Below are 23999 nucleotides of genomic sequence, written 5' to 3'. Positions count from 1 at the left end.
TTAAGACCCGTATGATATTTTACTCTTTTTTTTTTTTACTATGACCTATATAAATGTGTAGTTTATGTTTGCATGAAATACGAACAATATTATAACCTAACCTAACTTATTAGGTATATATTCCCCATCGCAATGAATGCGGAGAGAAACATTGTGGTTGTAGAATTGAAACAGAATAATATTATACCTACTTATTGCAGTAACTATGTATAGTTCCTCTTTGCGATCACCCCAAACGCGTTTTCAGCTGTACAGGCAAACCAAAAATGTTTATTTTTTCTCTATCCATCGATAACGAGTTCACTCAAATTCTGAGTTTTAGTCCCCCCCCCCCTATACAAATCATAAATTAGTGAATTCCTTTTCCGTCCAAAAACTTATTATAGATATGATTTGAATAGTATTCAATGATTAGGTTAATTAGGTAAATAGAAAAATTTTCAATTTATCAAAATGTCCGATATAAAATAAAAAATAGTGTATGATACAATATTTTATGTTTATTGTCAAAAAAAGATTAACAATTGAATACAAGGACCCTCAAAGTTAGATATTATACGCAATAATAGTTGCAACATGCCATTTATTGATGACTCTGATGTCTCTCTTGTATGACGATAATATAATACATAATTACGTCTTACGAGATCAAATTTTAACGAAATCCGTCGAAATCAATGATTTATATTAAGTTTATTTTCACGAGACGTGATGTAATGATATAAACTATGTTTTAAAAAATATGAATTATAATGTTTTACCACGTGTATCTTACCTAAGTTAGGTTAGGTACACATATCTTCTAAAAAAAAAATTAACCACTGCGGTCATAAATAATTATAATATTATAAAGAAATGAAGCGGCACCGTAGTGGATATCCTCACCGACTTACGAATCGGCCGATGGTGTCCGGAAAACCCAACTGAAAATCCAATTCATCCGAACGTGCTGCAGGTTTCGGATCGTTATAGTACCTGCAACTACTGCAGCAGCTGATGCAGTTGTTGCATGCGGATTCTAATATTGTATTATTTATTGATATGGCGAAAATCGTCGTCCCCTCCACGTTTTGCCTCTCGATCGATCGCGTTAATTATTTTTCCGCGTCAGCCGCGGCTAATGGTATAAAATTACGTATAGAAGATAACATGGCAAAAGTCGTAAGATCGAAGCGGAATATTGAAACCAATGAAATTGGTTAGGCGGCCGTGTCCGGAAAACCACCTGCGCCGCCGACGCGTTTTTCCGGCCTCGTCGAGAGTTTTCACGGGTCGCTCCCAATAAACGACGACGATGATGATGATGGTCTCATTGCGCACAACAACTATAATTATTATTATAAAAACGTAAATATTATAATATATTGTATAATATATTATAGTACAATATAACAATTAAAACGTATACACCGTGCACGCACAATCGTAAAATTTACCGTATGCCGCGGATAAACGGGGGCGGGCGAGTATTATAATGGGAACGACTCTGACGGTGTGTGTGTGTGCGTGTGTGCGTGTGCGTACATATATATAATATAATATGTAGATGTTGTGTATAGACGTATTATAACGTTTTAATTCAAAAAGTTTTCGACGGGCGAGAAGCGCGCGGAATATTGCACCCGGGAGACTGTATTGTTTTTTTTTTTTTTTTCATTTATTCGTTTGCTCCTGACCGACCCTTCTTTCGAGCGACTTTAATTCCCGCGAATAAAAATTAAGTCATCGTCGAATATCTTCTCCTCTCTCGCTCTGCATCCGCAGCAGTGCTCCACGCACTATATATATGTTATATTATTCGGCGAATGATAATATGTATGTATACAGTGTGACGCGCACCCCACCCCTTTTTTTGAGTTCTCGGCGGTGGTATTTCCGCTCGTTTTAATACTCATTCGACTGCTTTACTGCTGCTGCAGCGGCTATATCGTTATTATTATCACGGCGGGCGCGGACGGATGTACATAATATATATACACATTTCGAACGAGTCGCCGCCGCGGGAGAGGGCGGACGGAGTGAACGAAAAAAAGAATTAAAACCGAACGTGAAAATCCCCGAAAAAAGTTCTCTCGCGCCGCGGAAAAACAGAAATAAAAGGGTTGAACGCTCGTCCGATTAATTAATATAGCCGTTATGAGTCCGTTGTTATAATGTACACTCTCCGCGGACGAGAAACAGAAGCCGTTCGGTCGTTCGCACCACCCCTCGCTCAGCTGATTAACGTGCCGGGTGGGCAGGGTTGGGGGGGAGACCCCTCGACCCACGAGAGAGACGTCGCGGGGTGAATGTATGTATATATATTTAATACGTCTCTTTAAGTCCGGCGCGACGGTGGTGTGGGCACGGCGGTAGGGTGTTGGCACGACGAGGAAAAAGGCGCAAAAAAAAAGATCGTGTTAAGGACTGCTGCGTGGAGGTTATAAATAATATCGTTTTCGCCTAATTAATTTTTTTTTTTTTTTCGTTAACTCGTCCGTCGAGTGCATATAATAATAATAATAATAATATATAGCCCTCTCCAACTAACCCCTCCCCACACCACCCCACGACCACCGAACTGATGAGTTACCGCTCGCGCAGGCCGTCGATCCGGAACACATGGCGTGCGTCTAATGAAGTATATAACATAATATACATTATAATAACAATGAGACGTGTGTTATTATTTTAGATAATATTATTTGGTTATACAATAATTTTGAGATGACTCCCGTGGGGTCTGTGATGATGATGGTTATCGTCCGATAAAATACGCGTTTTTATGTTTCCTATTTTGGCCGGCGATATATTATGTCATGTCTATATTTTATATTAAATTTAACGAGAAATTCAATCAGCATATTACCGTTGTATTATATATTATAAAGCTGCAGCGAAGTGCATTTCCCTAATACTCCCTCAACTCCAAATTTCGGATTCGAACCACGAGCTTGAATCTGCAGTCCTTAACTTTGTGCCGTATATAATCTTGAGACTTGGACGAGGAAAGAATGACAAAGCTTATAAAATGTGGCGTTATAATATTACGGGTTGGCATTTTGGTGTATTTCCGAACGAGGGTCGAGCGCTATATACTCACTAAATTTTTCCGAAACCTTCAAGAACGGTGCATGAAGACTCCGTCAAAATTGGTTGAGTGGGTGTTTTTTTTTTTTTTTAACACGAATCGGTTATTCTATAAATCTCGGTATAATACGCTGCAGGTACGAAACCACTTGTGATATAGTAAGTTTCCTTGAATAATTCTATTAACACAGATTTGATCATTAAACATTCAATTAAAACAATATTGACCAAGTCTCGTAAAAAAAAGGCGAAATAAGTCGTCTTATAAGCACGCACGTCAATATCATATAATAACGTTTCCCCATCGCTATTTTTTAATAGACGCTTCTAAATCGGGTGGGCCGCATTATAATAACAATGTATAAATATATATATACATATGCATGTACGGTGAGCTGTTATCGGATGGTTTTCGCGATTTACATTGGGTATATAATGTATGCAAATGAATGGGCTCGTGCGGTTATTAAACAATTAACGCTCGTTTATATTGCTATTATTATTATTATTATAATTATTATTATTGTTGCTCTGCCGCCTCGCCTCGTCGTTATGTTCGGACCGGAGCGAACGTATATTATTATTATAATTGTATTACTATTAACTCTTTGTACGCATTGGTTTACGTACCTAACATAACAGTTTTAGTGGACGCCTAGAGTAAAAGTGTCATTATTCTGTGGGCCGATCGTCAGCTTTTCTGGGTGGTTAGAGGCCGCTAGTTTTGTATAAATCGCCATGTTGGCGAATAAACGATACGGGAACGGTTGGCAGCATCGCGATAAACAGTTGCCAACCGTTCCTGGTCACCAGGAACAGGAAAAAGAAGTTATCTCATATACCTATATGCGCAGCCATCGGAAACGGCAGACGATTGGAGAAGTCTGCCGGCAATGAGCAACACGCGGTTCAGTGGGTGACAGAAGAAATCGACAATGTCCCGGTGGATGGTAAACCCTACAGCGAGATCGAAAGAATCGGAAGAGCAGGAGACTTGATGACGGGTTCAGGTTCCGGTTCCGGTTATTGCAATAACCAATCGGTAACTATACCGGTTCTCGTGATTATAAAATAACAATTTCGGTTAATAAACGCGCCGGTTTTAACTGGTATTAACCGGTTCTTATATTATAAACATACCAATATATTTTCCAATAAGAGTAACCTGTTGCATGCAGCTGATAACCTGCAAACCTCATGACGTGTGCGGCCTATAATTCGAAGATAATAAACGACGAAGTGCAATGAAAATAATGTATCGTAACTCGTAACTTTGATCGGTCGTCATCTGCCGTTACTCGTATTTGGGACCATGTGAGAAATTGTACAAAGAATGGTTGCATTCCAATATTGGTTCCCACCGTTCTTGAGAATTTACGATACGCATTCGTTCCCAAAATCGGAGGCTCAATCTTCAGTTGTTAAAGACTTCCGAAAAAGTTCACACATCCGAAAATCTTTCAATAATATTGTTCGTCGTATTAAGAAAAGTTTAAATTGAAACATAATTATATGCGTATAATTACAATAAAGTACGCTATTACGATGAAATAAACAGATTAGAAATTATAAAAAATGTCTGTCCACAAAAATCCATAATAATATGTACTTATGAGAAACTGATGATTTAAAAACAAAACAAAAAATCACGCTCACGACAAAAGACACAACTTTTGATCAAACTCGCATCATGACACGTGGTCACAAACGACAGTCCTAAGAGTGTATAAAATAGGAAGGAAAATTGAAAACGCTCTTTGAATCCGGAACCATTGTAATTTGGACATCCGCGGTTACAACAAATACAAATATCGAAATATTTATGACAATTATTCGTAGCAGGAGCGTAACGACTTATTGATGAAGCACGTCGCATCATATTATATTGTTGTGCGATCATTCGTTGTACCGCGAACGCGAAAATTCAACCAATGTGACCGTATACCGTATACGTATCGGTATAGTCGTTTTTTTTTTTTTTTTTTTTTTTAACGATTGTCAAAAACTCATAATACGACATATAAACATTTTCGATAATGTGTATTTACATTTATATTTTTATAGATGGTACCTAGTACTGAGACTTCGAAAAACGGAGGAAAGTTTTTTAAACAGATCGAATTAAACGCTGTAACTCGATAAGACTTAACGAACCGAAAAACGCAGACGATAAGTATGGGTACTCATATACCTAGTCAGCAACAATAATACTTATAATAATATACAACAGAACGATAATCACCGACCGCCATGACGTATACTCGGGGGCCGTTGAAGAGCTCCACGCTGGCACCCCGCTGTGAAAAACTTATTTTCCGGGGTTGTGGTGGCAATCGGCAAACTAGTTACGAATATAACACCGTCAAAAGTATTAACAATGACTTAATGATATGATAAAATAATGATTTTAAAATTGAAATTCGGTTATTATATGATAATAATATACCAGCTATATAATATGCTTACTGTCTGTCCTAATCATCTTATCTGCGGCACTGTACATCCATCCATCGCTCATTTTTTTGTTTTTATTTTATTTTTTTTTTTTTTGGGGGGGGGGAGCAAAGGTACAAAACAAATTACTACATCAATACTAAATATATTATATTGTTGTGGACATTTGCTACTGCACTACAGTGGCAAACGAGGGCTGTGACATAGGCAACTACGATGATAGGACGGAAGCGGTGAACAATGTCACCCCCACTCCGGAACCGGTGACACTGACGTTAAGCACGACGTGTAATGCTCGAGTGCATAATATAATAATTTAGTACTAAATTTTAGTTTCTGGGCCTAAAAAACCAATAAAAAGACGCAAGTGCCTATACAGGGCGATTTTTCAAGCATGCTCGCCCCCATATTTCCCCTTATAATAGTGGGAACATTTATTTAAATTCTGATTTTTAGAGTTTTCGAGCATTCTGTGATGGTTATACCAACTTCTATTTATTTATTTTTTTTAAATGAGAACCTTCTTTTTTACCAAAATTATTTAGCCGAACATTGTCTTGAAGCTGTTGATGTATCAAAATCAAAATACTAATGAGTAGTTTCTGTTGGTTAATAAAATGTTTGTACTAAGGATAATAATCCTAATAAAACAGTTTTGTAAAAATGAAAACTAAGTGTTACGTTGGACGTAGTATTTATTATAGTTGGAACATTTTTACAAAGTACCTATTTATATTGATAAATCATTAGTAACTCTTTCAAATCGTCTGAGCTCCCTATATATGCTTAACCCATTGCCATCAGAGACATATCATATTTTCCTTAAAACCACTAGCTATTGAATTTCGACATAGATATCACCGAAATTTTCGAAAAAAAAAATCTGCTCATCAGTTAAAAATTAAAAAGGAAAGAACTGCCATGGTATTTGATAAACTGAAGTTTGTATAGTAACGAAATCACCCTTATATCATGTTGTACACAAAAAATGTCAATGAACCGTAAAACGGTCTCCGGGCGTATTTGAAAATTCCAAAAATCTAAATCTCAGCACGATATGCATATTTATTTAACCGTAAAAATAGGACGAGCGTGGTTGTAAAGAAACCCACCGTGTACATCTTTACACCTACCCCGCATGCACCTATATACGCGTAATATTATCATTCATCGTCATCGTCATAATACGATATCGTACCTATAAATTAACGTAGGCACGCAGTCGGAGGCGGGTCCCCTCGACTCACCCGTGTCCCGTCAGTATTATATATATCTATGCGTAGGCAAGGGCGGGGGGAGGGGGTGATCACCGGCGAGTCTTTCTCCGTTTCACCTGGCCCGCGTGGAGATGATGAGCTGCACCGGTTTCAGATGATATTATTATTACACTCATTCGCCTCCCCCATCCACCCCCCCACCGTTTCACCGCTCGGAAATCGGTCACCGACGAAGACCCGTCTCTCGTATAATCTCCGGACCCACCGGCCGAACACGTTCGCGGTCTATTTATATTATTGTGTATGATATTCGGCAGTTCGGCACCACCGCGTACAATACTGCCTATATAATATGTACATAATATATAATATTATAATGATATATATGTAATAGACAGATCTATATATGTACACGTTTCGCCGAACCCGCCGCCGCCGCTGTGACTAGAGTGTTTTTTCGCCTGCCGCTGCAGCCTTTCTACAAAGTCATAGTATTCCAATTTGTCATCGCCGCACGCACACACACACACCCACTCGGGCGCGTCCGACATGCACCGTATTGACAGTGCCCCCCTCCCCCACCCCCCGACCGCTCTTGCTGAATCGCTCACATTCCGTCACACAAAAGTCATATATTTTCTTGTCGTCGTCTGGTCCGCGGAAGACCGACCCTTCTTATATATACGTATATATAATGTGTGTGTGTGTACTGCGGCGCAACTATTCGCGTGCCGATAGCAATTTCTGCAGTGTGTATTTTTTTTCAACCCCTAAACTCTCCTTTCCCTGTGCCCCACCCCAACCCGGCCACTATAGATAGATAGATTATTAGACGCATCTCTCTCGCGGCGGCTTTAGCGCGAGTTGTTCAGCCGACTATGCATCACCCCCGTCCTCGTGTCGACGACACCGGAAATATTGGAAAAATCTCTCCCCTGCCGGGCGGAAGTGCGTTGATATCTGCAGCAAGGGGTGCAGAAGCGTCCGTCATGTCCGGTCGTCTACGTATATTATATATGTATGTATACTGACACACACGCCTAATGCGTGTGCAGCGTTTACGTATATTGTAGTATTGTATAAAATATAAAGTGACGCGACGGAGATTTTTTAAATATTTTTCTCACTCTTTTACCACCGCCGCGCCGTCGACGACTTGACTCACTCGCTCGTACCCGCCACCCTCAACCCATACACATGTCATATACGGGTCGGTGTTTCGACGTCGAATTCTTCTTTCTTCTGTGTCCTTTTTTCCTCAGTAATTTCGAAGTGACGACCGTAAATCCCGCCGTCGTCCGAGACCGCGTCGTGCTCCGAGCTCCGGGATCGCGATTACACGGCTGCGTACCTATATACATATATCATACGTACAGTACAGTCGTCGTAGACGTTCGGGAGACGGTTACAAAGCCGCCGTTTCGGGACAATACGCGTGTGTGTGTGTGTGTGTAGGTGTATAATATTTATATACATATTGTACATATTATATATTATAGAAATAATATTGTAGTAGTGTTCTCTATATATACGTCACAAAAGACGCTGGCGCGCATTATATATAACGTACGTCCTACCTAGTAGATATATTATTATGTGCTGCACACACGACGAGTTATATATATGTATTATATATATATATATAAGAATCGTGTTTTGTATAGGCCCACGCCGCCGTACGGTGACGACGTTTAACATGCGTATAATGATATTACTATTATTACTATTACTATTATTATTATTATTATTATTATATTTCTTCCCTGGTATTGAATCACACGCGACGCAGTACACTATTGCATCAATTAATATTTATTTGAGTGTGTCAAACGCTGTTGAGCGTCGTTTCCGATGTTGAGAAAATCTTTTGCGCTGTCGGAAATACATTTTTGTGTTGTTGATTATATCGAATTCTCATATCGATACCTATAATATGATTAAAAGCATTAAAATGTATTTTTCATAGTTTATATCACACAATAAAATCGTATATACTTATTAAAAACTATATTGACAATTTTTTGGTCAACATTTTTGCAACGTTTACTAGTTTATTATATACTGTTAAACAATTATATTTTTAGTTTATTTATAAATAGAGAACGATATTTTAGTACCTATAGTTAAGAGTAGAGTTATAAATGTGACCTGCGATAGAGTAGTATTGCAGAGGGAATTTAACGCGTTGCTGCGACAACAAAATCCTTAGAACGGACCCTGCACACACACATTCGAATATTCGATAATTAGTCAATAATTAGTAACAATCGAAAAGAAAAAAAAGAAATTCAATAGAATACACTGCAATTAATACAATAAAAAATATCATACAATACGAATTTACGTATACAAGTACGGAATTAGTAATGTATTGATAATTATATTTTGTATTTGATTTCATTGTAAATGTAAAGTTGTTATAGTTTATAATTTAATACTACCAATATAGTAGCTTATAATAGTAATAAATGTATTAAATTCACAGAAAATTCGAAGTTATAATGACCAGACTAAGAATTGGACACACGAAAATCTCCCACAGTTTCCTAATGTCCAAAGAAGAACCCCCAATGTGCACAACCTACTGTGTCCAATAGCCACCATCGACCAAATATTATACTCACGGAATGCCACAACCTACGAAAGTACCCGAAGATGCCACAACCCACCCGAATCGCTATCAGAAACTCTATGCAATCCATTACCAACATCGTTCAATTCGTCACAGCCGCCAATCTCATATCCAAAATTTTACGTAACTTATATATACAATTTTTTTTAATTTATGTAATTTATAATTTTCACACTGTTAGCCCAATATGGATGCTTTAGGGTATTATTAAAAAAAAAAATTTTAAAAAAATACTAAAAATAAATGTATTGGTATTCAGTACATCACATCTTAACTATATATTATAATATTATGTATATTATAAAGCCAGCCTCAAAATAAAGGTGATTGTTTGCAATTTTATATAGTTGTAACTGCAGATTATTGGTATATCTAAAGTAGAGTGGATATTTAAATAGATTTAAGAGCGTTGAATAGCATTTTCCGTTTGACCTGTAGAGCAGGGCAATTAAATAAAATTACGAGAGGGAGGATACAATACATTTTAAAAGAGTTGAAGTTTGCGAGCGATACGAACAGATCGTTGTTTAACTCGTTTGCACAGCAGTTTTCATAATTACGTCGCGGGTGATGATGTTTGTTGAATAATTAGTTATTTTCTTTTTTTTTTGCCATTGGATGAAATGCACTTTTAGACGGCGCGCGGCGTGTAACGAGCTAGGTCAGGACACTCGAAACGAGCTCATGCGAAAAATGTAAATCTAATCTCTTTTTTCGTGGTTAAGAAGCGTTAAAATTGGGTTGTACCTACGGAAGATTTTCAAAGAACTTTTGTTGGGTTTTATGAATTTTTTACTTGTGTACCGCTAAGGACATTAATGTCTCTTCGCCGCGAACAAATTTCGTTGTTGCCAATGTCGGTCCTTATTCGCAGCGTGTTGTTAGTTTCGCTGTAAATTATTACCTATACCTATACCTATATATTATATAATATATCGTATACAACGTTTTAAAATCTCAAGCGCGTTTAATCAGCTATATAACATAATAAGACACGACGTCGGCTGCAGCTCGGAATAATTATTACATTATATTATTATTATACATTAGTTTTATAGTTTAAACGCTTATCGGATGGCCGTAATTTCCTTTGTCGCACGTGCAATGCGTTTGCGGTGCACATCACTGCAACAACAATATTATAAGAATGGTATAATCGTACGGTCCGTACAACAAACAAACCGTCGTCCAAGTCCTAATATTGACGCGGCCGCTGGTGTCGTTTATAGTATACATCCAATTATTAGCGGTCTCGCGCACCGGTTTGTCCGGTATACGCGTGGTAATCGCGGTTAATAAATACGCGGTACACGGTGCACCGCCGCGTATGTGTATCCCGCAGTATAATATATTACAATATAATTGCAGATGTAGGTTCACAACAATATTGTAATATACATAGTATTGATAATATGACCCACTTAAATTAGTTAAATTGTAACTAATGGACATACCTATAGCTGCCGAGTTTTTTTGAACGATAAAATAATAATAATTACATGACGTTATGGTTGTAATCGTCACCGCTGTTCTGGTTTGCATATATTATTATTATTATAGAATTCGTACACATAATAAATGTTTTAAATCAGTGACTTACGCGAGGGGGCACATGGGGGTCAGATCAACTCACGTGACATTTTATCGTATGATTTATCGAACCACATCGAATTTCGACAGTTTTTTAATACCGAATACCATTATGATTTTATTTTCGTTTATTCGTACAACTGCATAGTGCAATGTTTATTTGGTCGAAATGGTTGATAACGACTACGGTTATATTATACTTTATTATATTATTTATACAGACAATACTGGTGGATTTTCCAATAATTTCCCCCTCTCATTTAGCTACGTCGTTTTTTGTATTTTTTTGATCCCCCTCCCCTTTCAGAAATCATGTCTACGTCACTGGTTTTAAAATTGGTGATATTTAATATAATTATATGTATTGTCAGTGGTGATTATCGAGTATCTGAAAAGGGCTCGCGAGCACCCATTTCATAATCGCGGGTGGTGGGTGGGTTGTTATAAACTTATGATTCTCGGACACATCTAGACCACGTAAATCTATAATACTATAACAAATTATAGATTATTAAAATATTCTTATCTGTGTTACGTCGTCTACCTCGGGAAATAAAATAAACTTTATAATATATTGGTAGGTCCAAAAAGCTTACTGTGAAATGAGTGATTTTTTTGGGTCACCCGAAATACTGCAGATCGGGGGTACTAGTTCCTTTCAAGCGAGTATCTGTCATATTTCTCGAGATAGCCGCCAGTGGCTGTTGTCGACGATAAAATTCAAAACCTACTCGTTAAAATATAATAATAGTAATATGTGAAAAATACAATATTACTATAAATGACTAGGTATTACTCTATTACAATATATTTTTGTGGAACAAAAATGACAATCGATTTGAATTTAAAAAAACGTAACGCGTAAACAATACCTGTCGTGCATATTTCGTAAAGCATAATATTAAGTGGCACTTATTATATAATATAATAGGTAACAACATCCTAATTTCACGTATATCAACCTATATAGTTCCGTTACGGGTACCTACTCGTTTTTTAATTGAAGCGTTTGTTTGCTTTTTATTATCTACCTCCAAATTGTTAACAATAGGTTCAAGTTGTATGATCAATCATCCTGACCGAAATGATATGATAACTGGGGCGAATTCTAACCTGACCCGTGGCCAAACTTATCATTTTTTTTGCTATACGTTCCAATTGATTGCAATATGCTACGGGCAAAGTATGCAATTTGGGCATTTTATACAATGCCCTTCTTACCTATATTGGGCAATATAGATAACGGATGAGATGATTTAAAGAATAATGACATGTATTTATATTGTTAGAAAATATAATGAGTTTTTTAAATTTTATTATCACTTATCATCGGATGTACTTCTTCCGTGACATTTTGATGTAGGTATTACATGTAATATAACTTATAAATCAGTAAATATAATTATAATAATATATTACGTCACATACACGCGTATAATGTGTGGACAAGCGGACATCCCCGTTGTAAAAATACGATAAGAACAAACAAACTAGTGACAGATAATGATTTTTAGACAATAATTTGACTTTATTTTAACTATATTGTTTTACAATTTATCATATTTCATTAAATATCATCTCATCCGTTATCTATATTCTCCCAATATACGAAGGCCATTATATAAAATGCCCAAATTATATACTTTGCCCGTAACGGCAATTATATAATTGCGAAGTAAAAACAGTACCTAAAATCGAAGACATACGCAATATCGATATGAAATGCGATTATTGATTAGAGAGATGACCGCTGCAGTTATAGTCAACTGCAGCAAGGTGCAGGGTGTTGTTCGCGTATAAAAAGTGGGACACAGTTTCGCGCCATCGTGTACTATATAATATAGTCTATACGAGGAAAGACTGCAGCGGCAGAGAACAACATTTAAAAAAAAAAACGAAAAAACGAGAAGAAAAGGACATTCCCTTACGCAATAATATACATCATCACACGAAGTATATATTTTAAACGAGCGTCTGCAGCAAGCAGGGTGTAACACGCGAGTTTTCCGTCTAAACCCATGACCTATATATACATAAAACTAACTGTATGGTATATGTCGTCCGCACCATGTACACATTATATATATATACATAGCATATACATGACATAAATATTTGATATTCGTCCGCTATGCGCGTATATAATATATAATATAATGCTCGTAAACACAATTTGAGACGGAGCTTGAAGTCCGTCGATATTTTGTATATCGCCCCTCGGACCACGTAATATATCGACCGGGATTGTACCCTCGGGTTACCTACACACACACACACACACACACACACACACGGCGGGGTCCTTGTTGTTATTCGTTGTCCGTCGCGTTGTAACGCAGCAGCAACCGAAATTAGCCTAAGGCCCGGTCGGTTTTTTTTTTCTTCCAGTGCCGATGCGATTTCATCAAATACATATCGCCAGCTCGATTCGGCGCTGTCTCCGTCTCTGTCTCTCTATCTACCTTTGGCACAACAACAAGCACACGCGCTCTTATTCCGTCACTCGGATCGGGTTCGGTCTATAAGTTATATTAATTTTTTCTCGACGCGAGTTCGAGTCAAACCAGTATTGATCTCTGCAGCTTGGCCAGTATATTTCTTTTTTTCGCCTCGCTATATACTTTACCGGCATATACATATATACTTCTGCAGCTACTATATACTATATAATACTACCTCTCTCTCTCTCTCTCTCTCTCTCTGTATATATGTATATATATATATATATATATATATATATATATTATATACGTATACTAACAGCTATATACTCTTCCGAACGTCAGCTCACTCAATCTCTCTCTCTCACTCCCCTCTCTCGTAACCCTCTACGTTCGCCGGCCGCGCGTATATAGAGACGGCCGCCGCCCGACCATAATTCCGGCAACCGCCCCTCCTTTGCTCCGGCTCCCGAAACGTGGAGAATTGTTGTGTCCTGCATACAAAACAGTCTTGCACGCGCTCACCCGCCACGCACGCACCACACGGCGGCGGCGTATATATACACGTAACACACCCTCCGCCCGACGACCACCCCCGCCACCGCCGACTCGGGTAATCCAGGACCTTTTTCCTTTCTCGAGGAAAAAATCATTCTCGTTGTCCTTTAGCCCGCCGCCGCCGCTTTTCCACCGTCTCACCGTCGTCCTTCTGTTTATATATATATATTTCGCTACCCCTACACGCTCCCGCTGCACACACGTACTTACCCTCTCACACCGCCCCCTCCGCGCGGCGCCGCACCAGTGTTGTACGCACTCCTCCTTATCCTCGCCGTCGTCGTTTCCTATTTCCTACTCGTCGAGTCGACGTTGTTGTTGTTGTTCTGCGCTCGCGGGTAATCGATACTTTTCGAACATGTCTTGACACTAGCTATATAGAGTTCAACGGCAGCGGCGGCGAGTTTTCGTGTGAAAAACTATTATTTTTATTTTTTTTAACAGGACCGAGTTTGTCCGCGACAATAATAATTACCTACACGTGTATTGTGTGTTTGTGTGCTGCAGCACACTCGACGTCGACAACGATATAGATAGGTACAACTTCACAGGTCGTCGTCAGGCCGAGGAGACGTGACGCCGCTCTCTGTCGTTGTTATTTATATGCTATATTATAATATAGGTACATGAGTAATAGTATTAAAACGACGCGTCCGAGTGCTCGGCGACAATACCCATGGGTAATTACAAAGAAAAAGAAAGAACAAAAAAAAAAAAGAGTAAAAACCTCATCGTGTCTCCGACGGTATTATTATATTATTATTATTACTCTGACGACGACGAAGCGTAAACGTGCCATACAGCAGTATATATTGTATTCGCCTATACCTCCATAGAAATTAGAAATGTAGATGAAAAGATGTGAAGGTGAAAATAGCGATGACGACCGCGGAGCGTTTACATTTATGGATTCTACACAGATGACTCGCCTGATGCGTGTAAGAGTTAGTCGTCGTCTCACACTTTGCAAGAAAATCATTCGTCTGCCAAAAACTCGAACGAAGTGTTGTGTTTTATTATTATTATTTTTCTATTGAGATATTTTTAACCAAACGTCAATACATTATCATGATAACTCGACAATCATTAATATAAGAACACACACAAAATACTTATGTCATGCAAAAAGAATTGTTAGAGCTCTGCAGCTGCAATGCACTTTTAAATTCTGAGGTCGACTGCATTCGAGCAATTGAACGTATGTATATGTTTGATATGACGTTAACATTGCCTGTTGTCAGAGCATCAGTGAGCACGTAAGTTGATATTCCTTATTAAGTGGAGAAATAGGACTTCGAACGGAGATCGAAGGACAATAATATAATTTGAGGAGAAAAATATTGTGTGTTTATATTGTTATAATATCCAAGCTATTATTTTCCCTCGCTCGCAGCCACCTTCGATTTAATTTCAAAAACAGAACTTCAAGACAAAACATCATTATAAAGACTTAATAGATATCTGTAGCGTACACGACTAATCCATATGGTCTTAACACCTTTACATAAATAAGCAATCGATGTGTAAACAATAATCCTCCTGTCGTTTGTGCCAGTTGACTATGTCGCCGAGGGTAAATTTAGTTTGTGATAATAAAAATAAAAAAAAAAAAAACCATTACTTCCGGACACGGTTAGTGGGGCCCGCCGATGAAAACGGAAAACGATTTTTCGTGTACTATCGGATCTCACGGACGACGAGAACCGTATAAAATAATGTCGCCTGCGCTCAAAGTCACACCACGCGTGCAGGGCGTGCGATGTCATAGTTTTCTTTTGTCTTGCGTGTGTGCGTGTTGTGCGAGTGAGTACGTGTGTATGCGAGTGTGTGACGTGGTCCCGACGTTTTTGAAACGAGCAAATGAGAAACCCAGTCACGGACACACACGAGGTTGAATGTCACCTTGCTCGTCGACGTCGTCGTCGATTGTTGTCTGTCAATCAATTCAATATAACCTATAGAGTCTATATGGTATATATATATAATATATAGACTGTTGAAAAAAAAAAGTAAAAAATAAAATAAAAAATAAATACACGTCCGCCGTCGTCGTCGTTACGAAAATAAACACTCATCGTTTTGAAGCATTCTGAGAAAAACGACGACGACGATAAAAAAAAAAAGAAGAACATAGATATATAATATTATCTAGCATAATAATATAATAAATTGTATAATTATTAATTATTATTATAAATTAAAAGAAATTCAGTTCGAAACGAGTTTTGACGGGAAAAATTTTCGTGACGACCGCGTTTTTGCTGACGGAGCTTTGGGACAGGGCTGACACTACATGCGCACGAGATCAAAGCCCTTAAATTGTCGCGCCGAATTTATATCGATATTTTTTTTATTTTTTTTTTTGGCATTCTCCGCGGGGCTTAGTCCTGAGGTCTGCAAATACGGTGAAGCCTCTCTATGACGAATTTTAAAGGGACCATGTGATTTCTCTCGTTATTGAGAGTTTTCGTAATAGAGATTTTAATAGGTTTTAAATCAAACCAACCATTTTAAGTTAACTTAATGTTATTTACGTAATATAGAGTTTTTCGTTGTAACGAGTTTCGTTATAAAGAGTTTTCACTTGACGTTTGTCCGACGAAGGGGTGCATAGAATTCATGAGTGCGTCAAACTAAACTACTAAACTCGGCTAAGACCCGGAATGGGATAATTGACCGTGATATTTACGTGTCGCATTATCGACGCGGCGAATTACCACCATATAATATGTACCTAGGTAACCGTGGTATATCTGTTTTATGATGGGTGTGTATTATGCACAGGTACCTATATATAGTAGTTGTAGGTAATATTTTGTGTACTCTCGCGTCCATTTCGGCATACATTGGATACACGCGTGCACATATAATATACGTGTTTATGATATTATATTATTATCCAAATTTAGCTCCACAACTGAGGCAGTGGCGATTTCCTTTGCCTTGGGCCCCACGTAAAAAAAAACGTATATATACAAATCAATAATCCTAATTCCTAAACGACTCACTAAGTGTGCGTTGTAGAATATTGAAAACATCTCCGACCCAAACGAGATCACCGGGAAAATACATAGTCAACTCAACGTCGTTACTCGGATCGACGGCTATTCTGCAATCGCCTTGATTTGGATCCCTAGCCAAAACCAAATGTCGGGAAACGAAAGAGCTGACGACAAAGCTCGTCAAGCAATTACCTCGGCGCGCTGATGCCATTAGACTAAAATAGCTTCACCGTCCACATCAAAAACAATCTCAAACAATACACTGTTAAGGGCGTGGAAACGAGGTATGTACCTCAAAACTAAACGAAATCTAAAATACCATCCACGCATGGCCCTCTCCACACCGGACTTCTCGAGGAAGACGCGCGGGAGAAATCGAACGCGTATAATAACACGTCGCTAACACGCCAATACTTGATGAAGCGAGAAGACCTACCAATGTGCGCCAGTTGCGGTGTACATTCGATCCTATATCAATCAAACACATTGTATCCGAATGCGTTTCTAAACGAGAAGCTGGAATATCGAATTATCATCATGTCGGAAGCTCTCCAACCAGATACCATAGGTCACACGATGACCTCTTTGATTAGAACCAATGTTATAGACAGTTTATTATGATCTGTTCTTGTTTGTATAACATGTAAATACTGTATTCTTAAAAATTGTCAACCTCAAACTCCTTGTACCTATGCCAATGGCAATAGACGCCGAGGCTTTAGATAAAAAAAAAAAATAATTATGATAAAACTGTGACAAACATCTTTCAAGATTCTTACAAAATAAAGAAAAAACGAAATGCACTTTGGCGAGGTACTCTCTACAACAACCAAACTGCAGAGACACATAATTAGGGCTGGGCTGGGGTCTTGAAATATCTAATAAAATGTCCTTGAAAAAATGCAAAAATGACTAAGAAACTCAAAAAATGTATTTAAACTATTATACAGCTTAAACATTGGAAACAAAATGGCACTTTCGGTGGACGGAGAGGGGGTTGGTGTTTTCTACGTCGTCTGCAAAGTGTCCGATGTTTAGGTAAATGGAAAGATAGACACGGCGGTGCCAATAAACGTCTGTTTACTAGAACAAACGAATAGCCAACATAAGTACCTATGACTTTTTACAACCGCATAGGTTTTCGTAAGTTTTATGAACAACAAGTAGTTAAGCTATATGCATTGTGATTCAAGCGGAAATGGCTTATTATTATTACTATTACTAACGTGAACAATATAATATCATAATAGAAAAAAACAAATATCATTATCTGCTGCAGTGGCTATTGTAAAAGTTGTTACAGAATTGCATGAAAAAATAAAAAAATAAAAAAATCTTTTGTTCTATAATCGATATTTTTAACTAGGTATTTATATATTTATTTAAAATTTATTGACGCTACAGTATTATAATATAGTAGGTAGTGTAAACAATAATTTTATATTTTTATCTTTTGATAGGTACGGAAAATTAAATATTTCAATCGAATTAAATCACATTGATGATTATAAAAATTAAAAACATTCAAATTTTAAATCTAAGTGGTGCCATAAATAAAAACGTTCGTTTGGTTCAAGCGGTAGATTGTTTTTTACGATTTTATTGAATAATAAATACCAACATTTCTTTACCTATATCATGCAAATTAATTTTAAACTTAATCAATTTTTTTAGGAATTTCCAGACATAACACTTATCTTAAATTATTTAAGTGTATTCATAAAATGTTCATAATTTTTCGTTTAACTATAGACATTAGACAGTTTTATCTCTCTGTTTGTTACGCCCTGTATACTTATTACTTAATAGTGAACTGAGACGGTGGTAAATTTTGGTTTTATTAACATTGCACTAAACGTATGGGTATACTTAATGTAAGCGTTTATATTATTTTCGCGTTTCAAATGTAGATTATTGTTATATACTTACCTACATATTTTATTTATATACACACTTAACGACTTAACATATATACAGGGTGTAACAGTAACAACAACTGACTGATGCAATAACTTTTGTAACGATCAGTGTTTAAAAGCAAAACTAAAATGTAGTTATAATTATTTACAGCATACATTTTTAAATTTTTATATCTTGAGATCAATTGAAAACGAACGTTTTTAAATTTGCTTCAATTTTTTTTTTTTTTTGAATATTTCAAAATAGCTATTTTGAAAGCTGGTTATAAAAGATAATTTTAATGGTGAATACGTTGGTTAAATACGTTGTAAGTATGTGTGTGTGTGTGTGTGTGTGTGCGTGTATATGCATAACGTATAAAACGCGTACCTACACACGAGTTTCAGAGGTGAAATAGAGTCATTAGTTTTGATGACGACATTACATGATGGTTGTATACTATATATACTACAAGTGCCTAAATATAATATGACAATAGCATTCTTCCGTTTTAATAGTTATACGTTAGGAAAAAAAATAAAAATAAAAGCCATTTACATATCATGCACACTCGTATTGTGCGTAGGTATATATTATGTTATACATGTATACATGTGTCTTAATTTTCTATGCGGACCTACATTTATACTGCTCGCGAGTTCGAAAACAAATAAAGGTACCTATATATATCTGTACATATAGTATACCACACGCCGTTTATACCGCAGTCAAACTGCGTATTTTAAATAATGCGTAGGTTAGCTATATATACTGAATACTCTAATAATATAATGCGCGACGACGTTTGATGTAATATGCCTGATAATTAATAATATAATATTGTGTGTTTTATCAACTGCCGTTTTACATTTAATTGGCAATCGTGTTTAACGAGTTGTTTAAGAAATCCGATGACGTGTCTAATATATGATATCACGATGACGAGTGTCGCAGTATAATCAATATTGATCGACTGCAGTAATCGATTTTTCGATTACAATCGATCCCCGAAAACTAATAGTTTTTCGAGACCAATAAATTACAAGAGTAGGTGACGTTTTAATTTTCGAGATTCAATACACTCACTTCGACAAGATTTGAAATCGCCATGGCCGTATTAAAAATCCAGAGCATAATATACGACTTGTATAGTTGTTGACCCATATCAAGACCAAACAATAATAATAATAATAATCTGTGAGCAGAAAAAAAAGTACGCAGTCTCGATTCTTGGTGTAAAAATTGGGAACCGAAGAACATACCTTTAGCCTGTAAAATTCAAAACAGATAGCGTGTTATACAACAATTTTAAATTTAAAAAATAAATGGTACCCACATCATTAAATTTACTCCTGGAGGAGAGTGAGTTGCACATAATTTAATTTCATGACAAATTCCTTTACAGAGAATCACTCCCAAACTCATGAGATGAGTATTATAAGGTATATACGTTAAACAATAAGACTATTGTCCGCGACGTTTGACATAATATGCCTAAAAAATATGTCTTATTGACGCCCATTTAAATGGTGACTTACGAATGAACAAAGAGGTTATAGATGAGTTGTTTAAGACGTATATATTTAACTACCCTGTTGTGACATCTGATATACTATGACGATGAGTGTCTTTGTACATTATTTATCAGTGCAGTCGATAAGTCAACAATAATCGTCAAATCGACTAATCGATCCATGAAAACTATTATAATTACCTGTGACCAATAAGAGTAGAAGGTACCTATAATATAGGTATTCAAAATTCAATATTTTACACTCATTTCAACAAAATTTGAGACTACTAAAAACCCGGAACATACGACTACTGTAGACCCATTAAAACCAAATACAACAATTTTAAATCTAAAAAAATAAATAGTATCACATCATTAAATTGAATTCTGTAGGAGAGTGAGTTAATTGTGCATACCTATTTAATTTTATGGCGAATTCCATTACAAAACGTCCAATATCAAACGCATATGAGATAGGTATCTTAAAAAACAAGACTGTAAATTATTTAAACGGTCTATGAGACCTGCAAGCTGATATTATTATTATTATTAACCCAAACCTACCTTAGTATTTTTACCTATTATTCTCGATTCCGACTGCGATATCATGAAATTTTTCGAATTTCTTTGAAATTTAAAATACGATATTTTAATAGAAAATCCGTAAAGATGTATAATATCTATAGAACATCTCAGTGTGTTCCTCTATTAATGTGGTGGTTATCACTTATCTGTTAATGTTAAATATGTCCAAGTTTTCAATATCATAATAATGTTTATTGGGATTGGGTATCAAATTTCGGATTACTTTTTATATTGTTCGAAATTAACTAGCCTTTGCGATATCTCCCGAAATTATGGTGATATCGAAATTCTGGTTTTGTAATAAGACTCACGGGGATAAGAACTACAATTATTTTATATTTTAATTTATTTCAATGTTTTGGTAAAAAAGTTAAAAATATATTTTTTTATTTAATTATTCTAAAAAAATATTTAAGATAGCCATTTTTAGAGTTTATTTTTTTGAAAATATTGAAGATTAAAAATTCTATTTTCATTAAATTTCTGATTTGTAAATAATCTTTTTTAGTTTCGAGAAAAATTGCGAATAATTTAACACCGTAATATTATCAAACATGTGACCCGTCGCGCCGTGCGAACTAGAAAAAATATTAAAAATCAGGAAATTAATAAAAATAAAATGTTGAAACGTCAATATTTTCAGAAAGATAAAAACGGCTATCTTTAATTTTTTTTTCGAAATAATTGAATAAAAAAATATATTTTTTAAATTTTTGACAAAAACATTAAAATAAATTTAAAATAAAATAATTGTAGTTCTTATCCCTGTGAATCTTATTATAAAACCAGAATTTTGATATCTCAATTATTTCGTGAGATATCGCAATGGGTAAATCCTCACGGGACACTGTAGTACAGAGTCTGTACCTATAATATATATATTATATTATTTGTTTTTATTTTCATTATGACTTTTTCTTCCGGTTTTCTTTTTCAACTTAACCCAAAACTCGCAGCTGTATATTATGTTCTATACTTTTGTTTTTCTTCCGTGGTTAATAATATTGTTGATTAACTAAATTTTTTTGCTCCGTCGAATTCATAATTAGTTAACATAGAGCATAATATTGTCTGCATGTGCAGGTTGGCGTCGCATATCGATATGAACCTAAAATTTGAACGATATTATATTTATCATTATGAATTATATTAAATATTAAACATCGATAGTGGCGAATTGCATTATAATGATTTGCAATGGAAATATTGTATTTGCTTTTTAAGTATAGGCTTAGACTTTAAATTCAAACGATTTATTACCTATATGTAATCTTTTATCCTTGAAAGTGATTATGTTTTATAGTTTCTTAGTCGAGTTCGAAATTTATTAATTTGTGTTTGTGTGGCTTTAAAGCTCTGACATTGGGGACGGTTTGATAAGGATTTTTTGTCTGATGGTTTTGAGTTGTCAAAAATAGGAAATTCACAGTAAATTTTTCTCGATAACAATCCCGGAAAAGCTTGCCAACAATAATGAATCTTCGTGAGCTCGTCGTTTTCGGCAATCGAATAAAACATCCATTATAAATTCTGTCATCGATTTGCGCAATGCACACGATATTGTCTTGACGGAAACAAAGACTTCGTCACCCTCGCGTGATAGGCTGTGGGCAAGTACCCGACAGGTAAGAAATTTATTTTTATCATATTTACTCATTCGAGATTGGGTACATTATTTTTTTAAATTTGTTTATTAATAATTTGTTATTGAATTTCGTTAATACACAGGAGAAAACTGTTTTATTATTTTTTTCCATAAAATGTATATTATGTTTTCTTATAATATATAACAACAGTGAGCTTATGAAGATTTTATTTTTCTTGGTTTAAAAGATTGTTTTTCATTATTATTAATTTATAATTTTTGAAAAAAAAAAAGATTTTCTTGTCAACTCACAAACCTAAAATGTATGTTTAATTAAAATATTTTATATGGACATGCTATAATTATGGTTATTTACTATATAGACCATTGGATCACCATTAATATTAACCATATTTATTATCACATACAGTCATATTGAGTGGATACCTTACATATTATTTTTAGATAAAATATGTAATATAAATATAAAATTTATATTTTTAGATAAACGAATGTTGAATTATTATTCTTTTTAGATTCTGAACGGAGCGAGGAATGTATTGGTTTTACAATGATGTTTATTTCTTTTTTATTCTGTAAACACTTTTCTCACTCTAGAATTGCTCAAAAGTATCAAGTGTAGCATCTTTTCTGAAAAGTAATGTTCTTTGAGCTGGTTTTTTAGAGAGGTCATTTTTCGATTTTCGAAACGGTACTCGAAATAAAAGCGGTTAAAGGAGAAAAACGAACGATTTCACGATTTTATAATATTAAATAATTACGGACGAAGTTTTTTTTTTTTTGAAATTATTACAATATAATTAATATAGTATAAAATATCCTAGACTGATAAACCGTCTCCACTCAGAATCGTTTTTCGTATACAATGATATTACATCATTGAATTCAAATTTAATACCATCCATAGCAGAAACCCACTTGTCACCTACTGTATACTGGAGAGCGACATCCACTTACTTACTCGGGGTTTTTTTTTTTTTTTTGGAGTCATAAATTTCCAAGATACCGGGTAATTAATACAACCTAACCTATAAATGTTTCCAAAAATATATTTACCGGGCATTTTCCCATCATCGCTACCCTCGCGTGACTTACCTACAGCGTTATAGCCTACAACAGTAGCCTTGTTTGTGCGGTACATCCGACTCGACTCATTACACGACATCATATAAATTGTTATTACTCTTTTCACCACGTGTTATACATATTATTATTATTATACGAACGTACGTACAAAAACTTTTTGTACCTAGTCTCGAAAACTCTTAAAAAAAAAAAAAAAATGTACGAAGCGGGACATCAAAAGGACGGAAGCCGACAAAAGAAAGACGACGAGTAAATTTATGCCCGTGCGACAATAATTAAGGTGATAACGATTTTTCTCCGTCTCCACAGCCTCTGCTGCTGCTGCAGTGCGCGGGTGATTGTGCCGC

General features: G+C 35.8%; 1 long non-coding RNA gene across 1 annotated transcript in view; it reads right to left on the bottom strand.

Annotated features, from left to right (window-relative positions):
* Positions 1-564: 564 nt before the first annotated feature.
* The window catches only part of LOC149054251 (uncharacterized), a 45829-nt gene continuing 22394 nt past the window's right edge, over positions 565-23999 (bottom strand). The window contains exons 2-3 of the long non-coding RNA XR_016192308.1: positions 7906-8666; positions 565-1325 (exon numbers count right to left, since the gene is read on the bottom strand). This is a non-coding gene — a long non-coding RNA (uncharacterized LOC149054251). The remainder of the gene's footprint in view (positions 1326-7905; positions 8667-23999) is intronic.

This window comes from Diuraphis noxia, unplaced genomic scaffold (assembly GCF_037042655.1).
Source record: "Diuraphis noxia isolate RWA-SAM2 unplaced genomic scaffold, SU_Dnox_SAM2 contig0009, whole genome shotgun sequence".
Classification (NCBI taxonomy): domain Eukaryota; kingdom Metazoa; phylum Arthropoda; class Insecta; order Hemiptera; family Aphididae; genus Diuraphis; species Diuraphis noxia.
The sequence above is the reverse complement of the archived record's forward strand: the minus strand, read 5'-3'. Positions and strand labels throughout refer to the sequence as shown.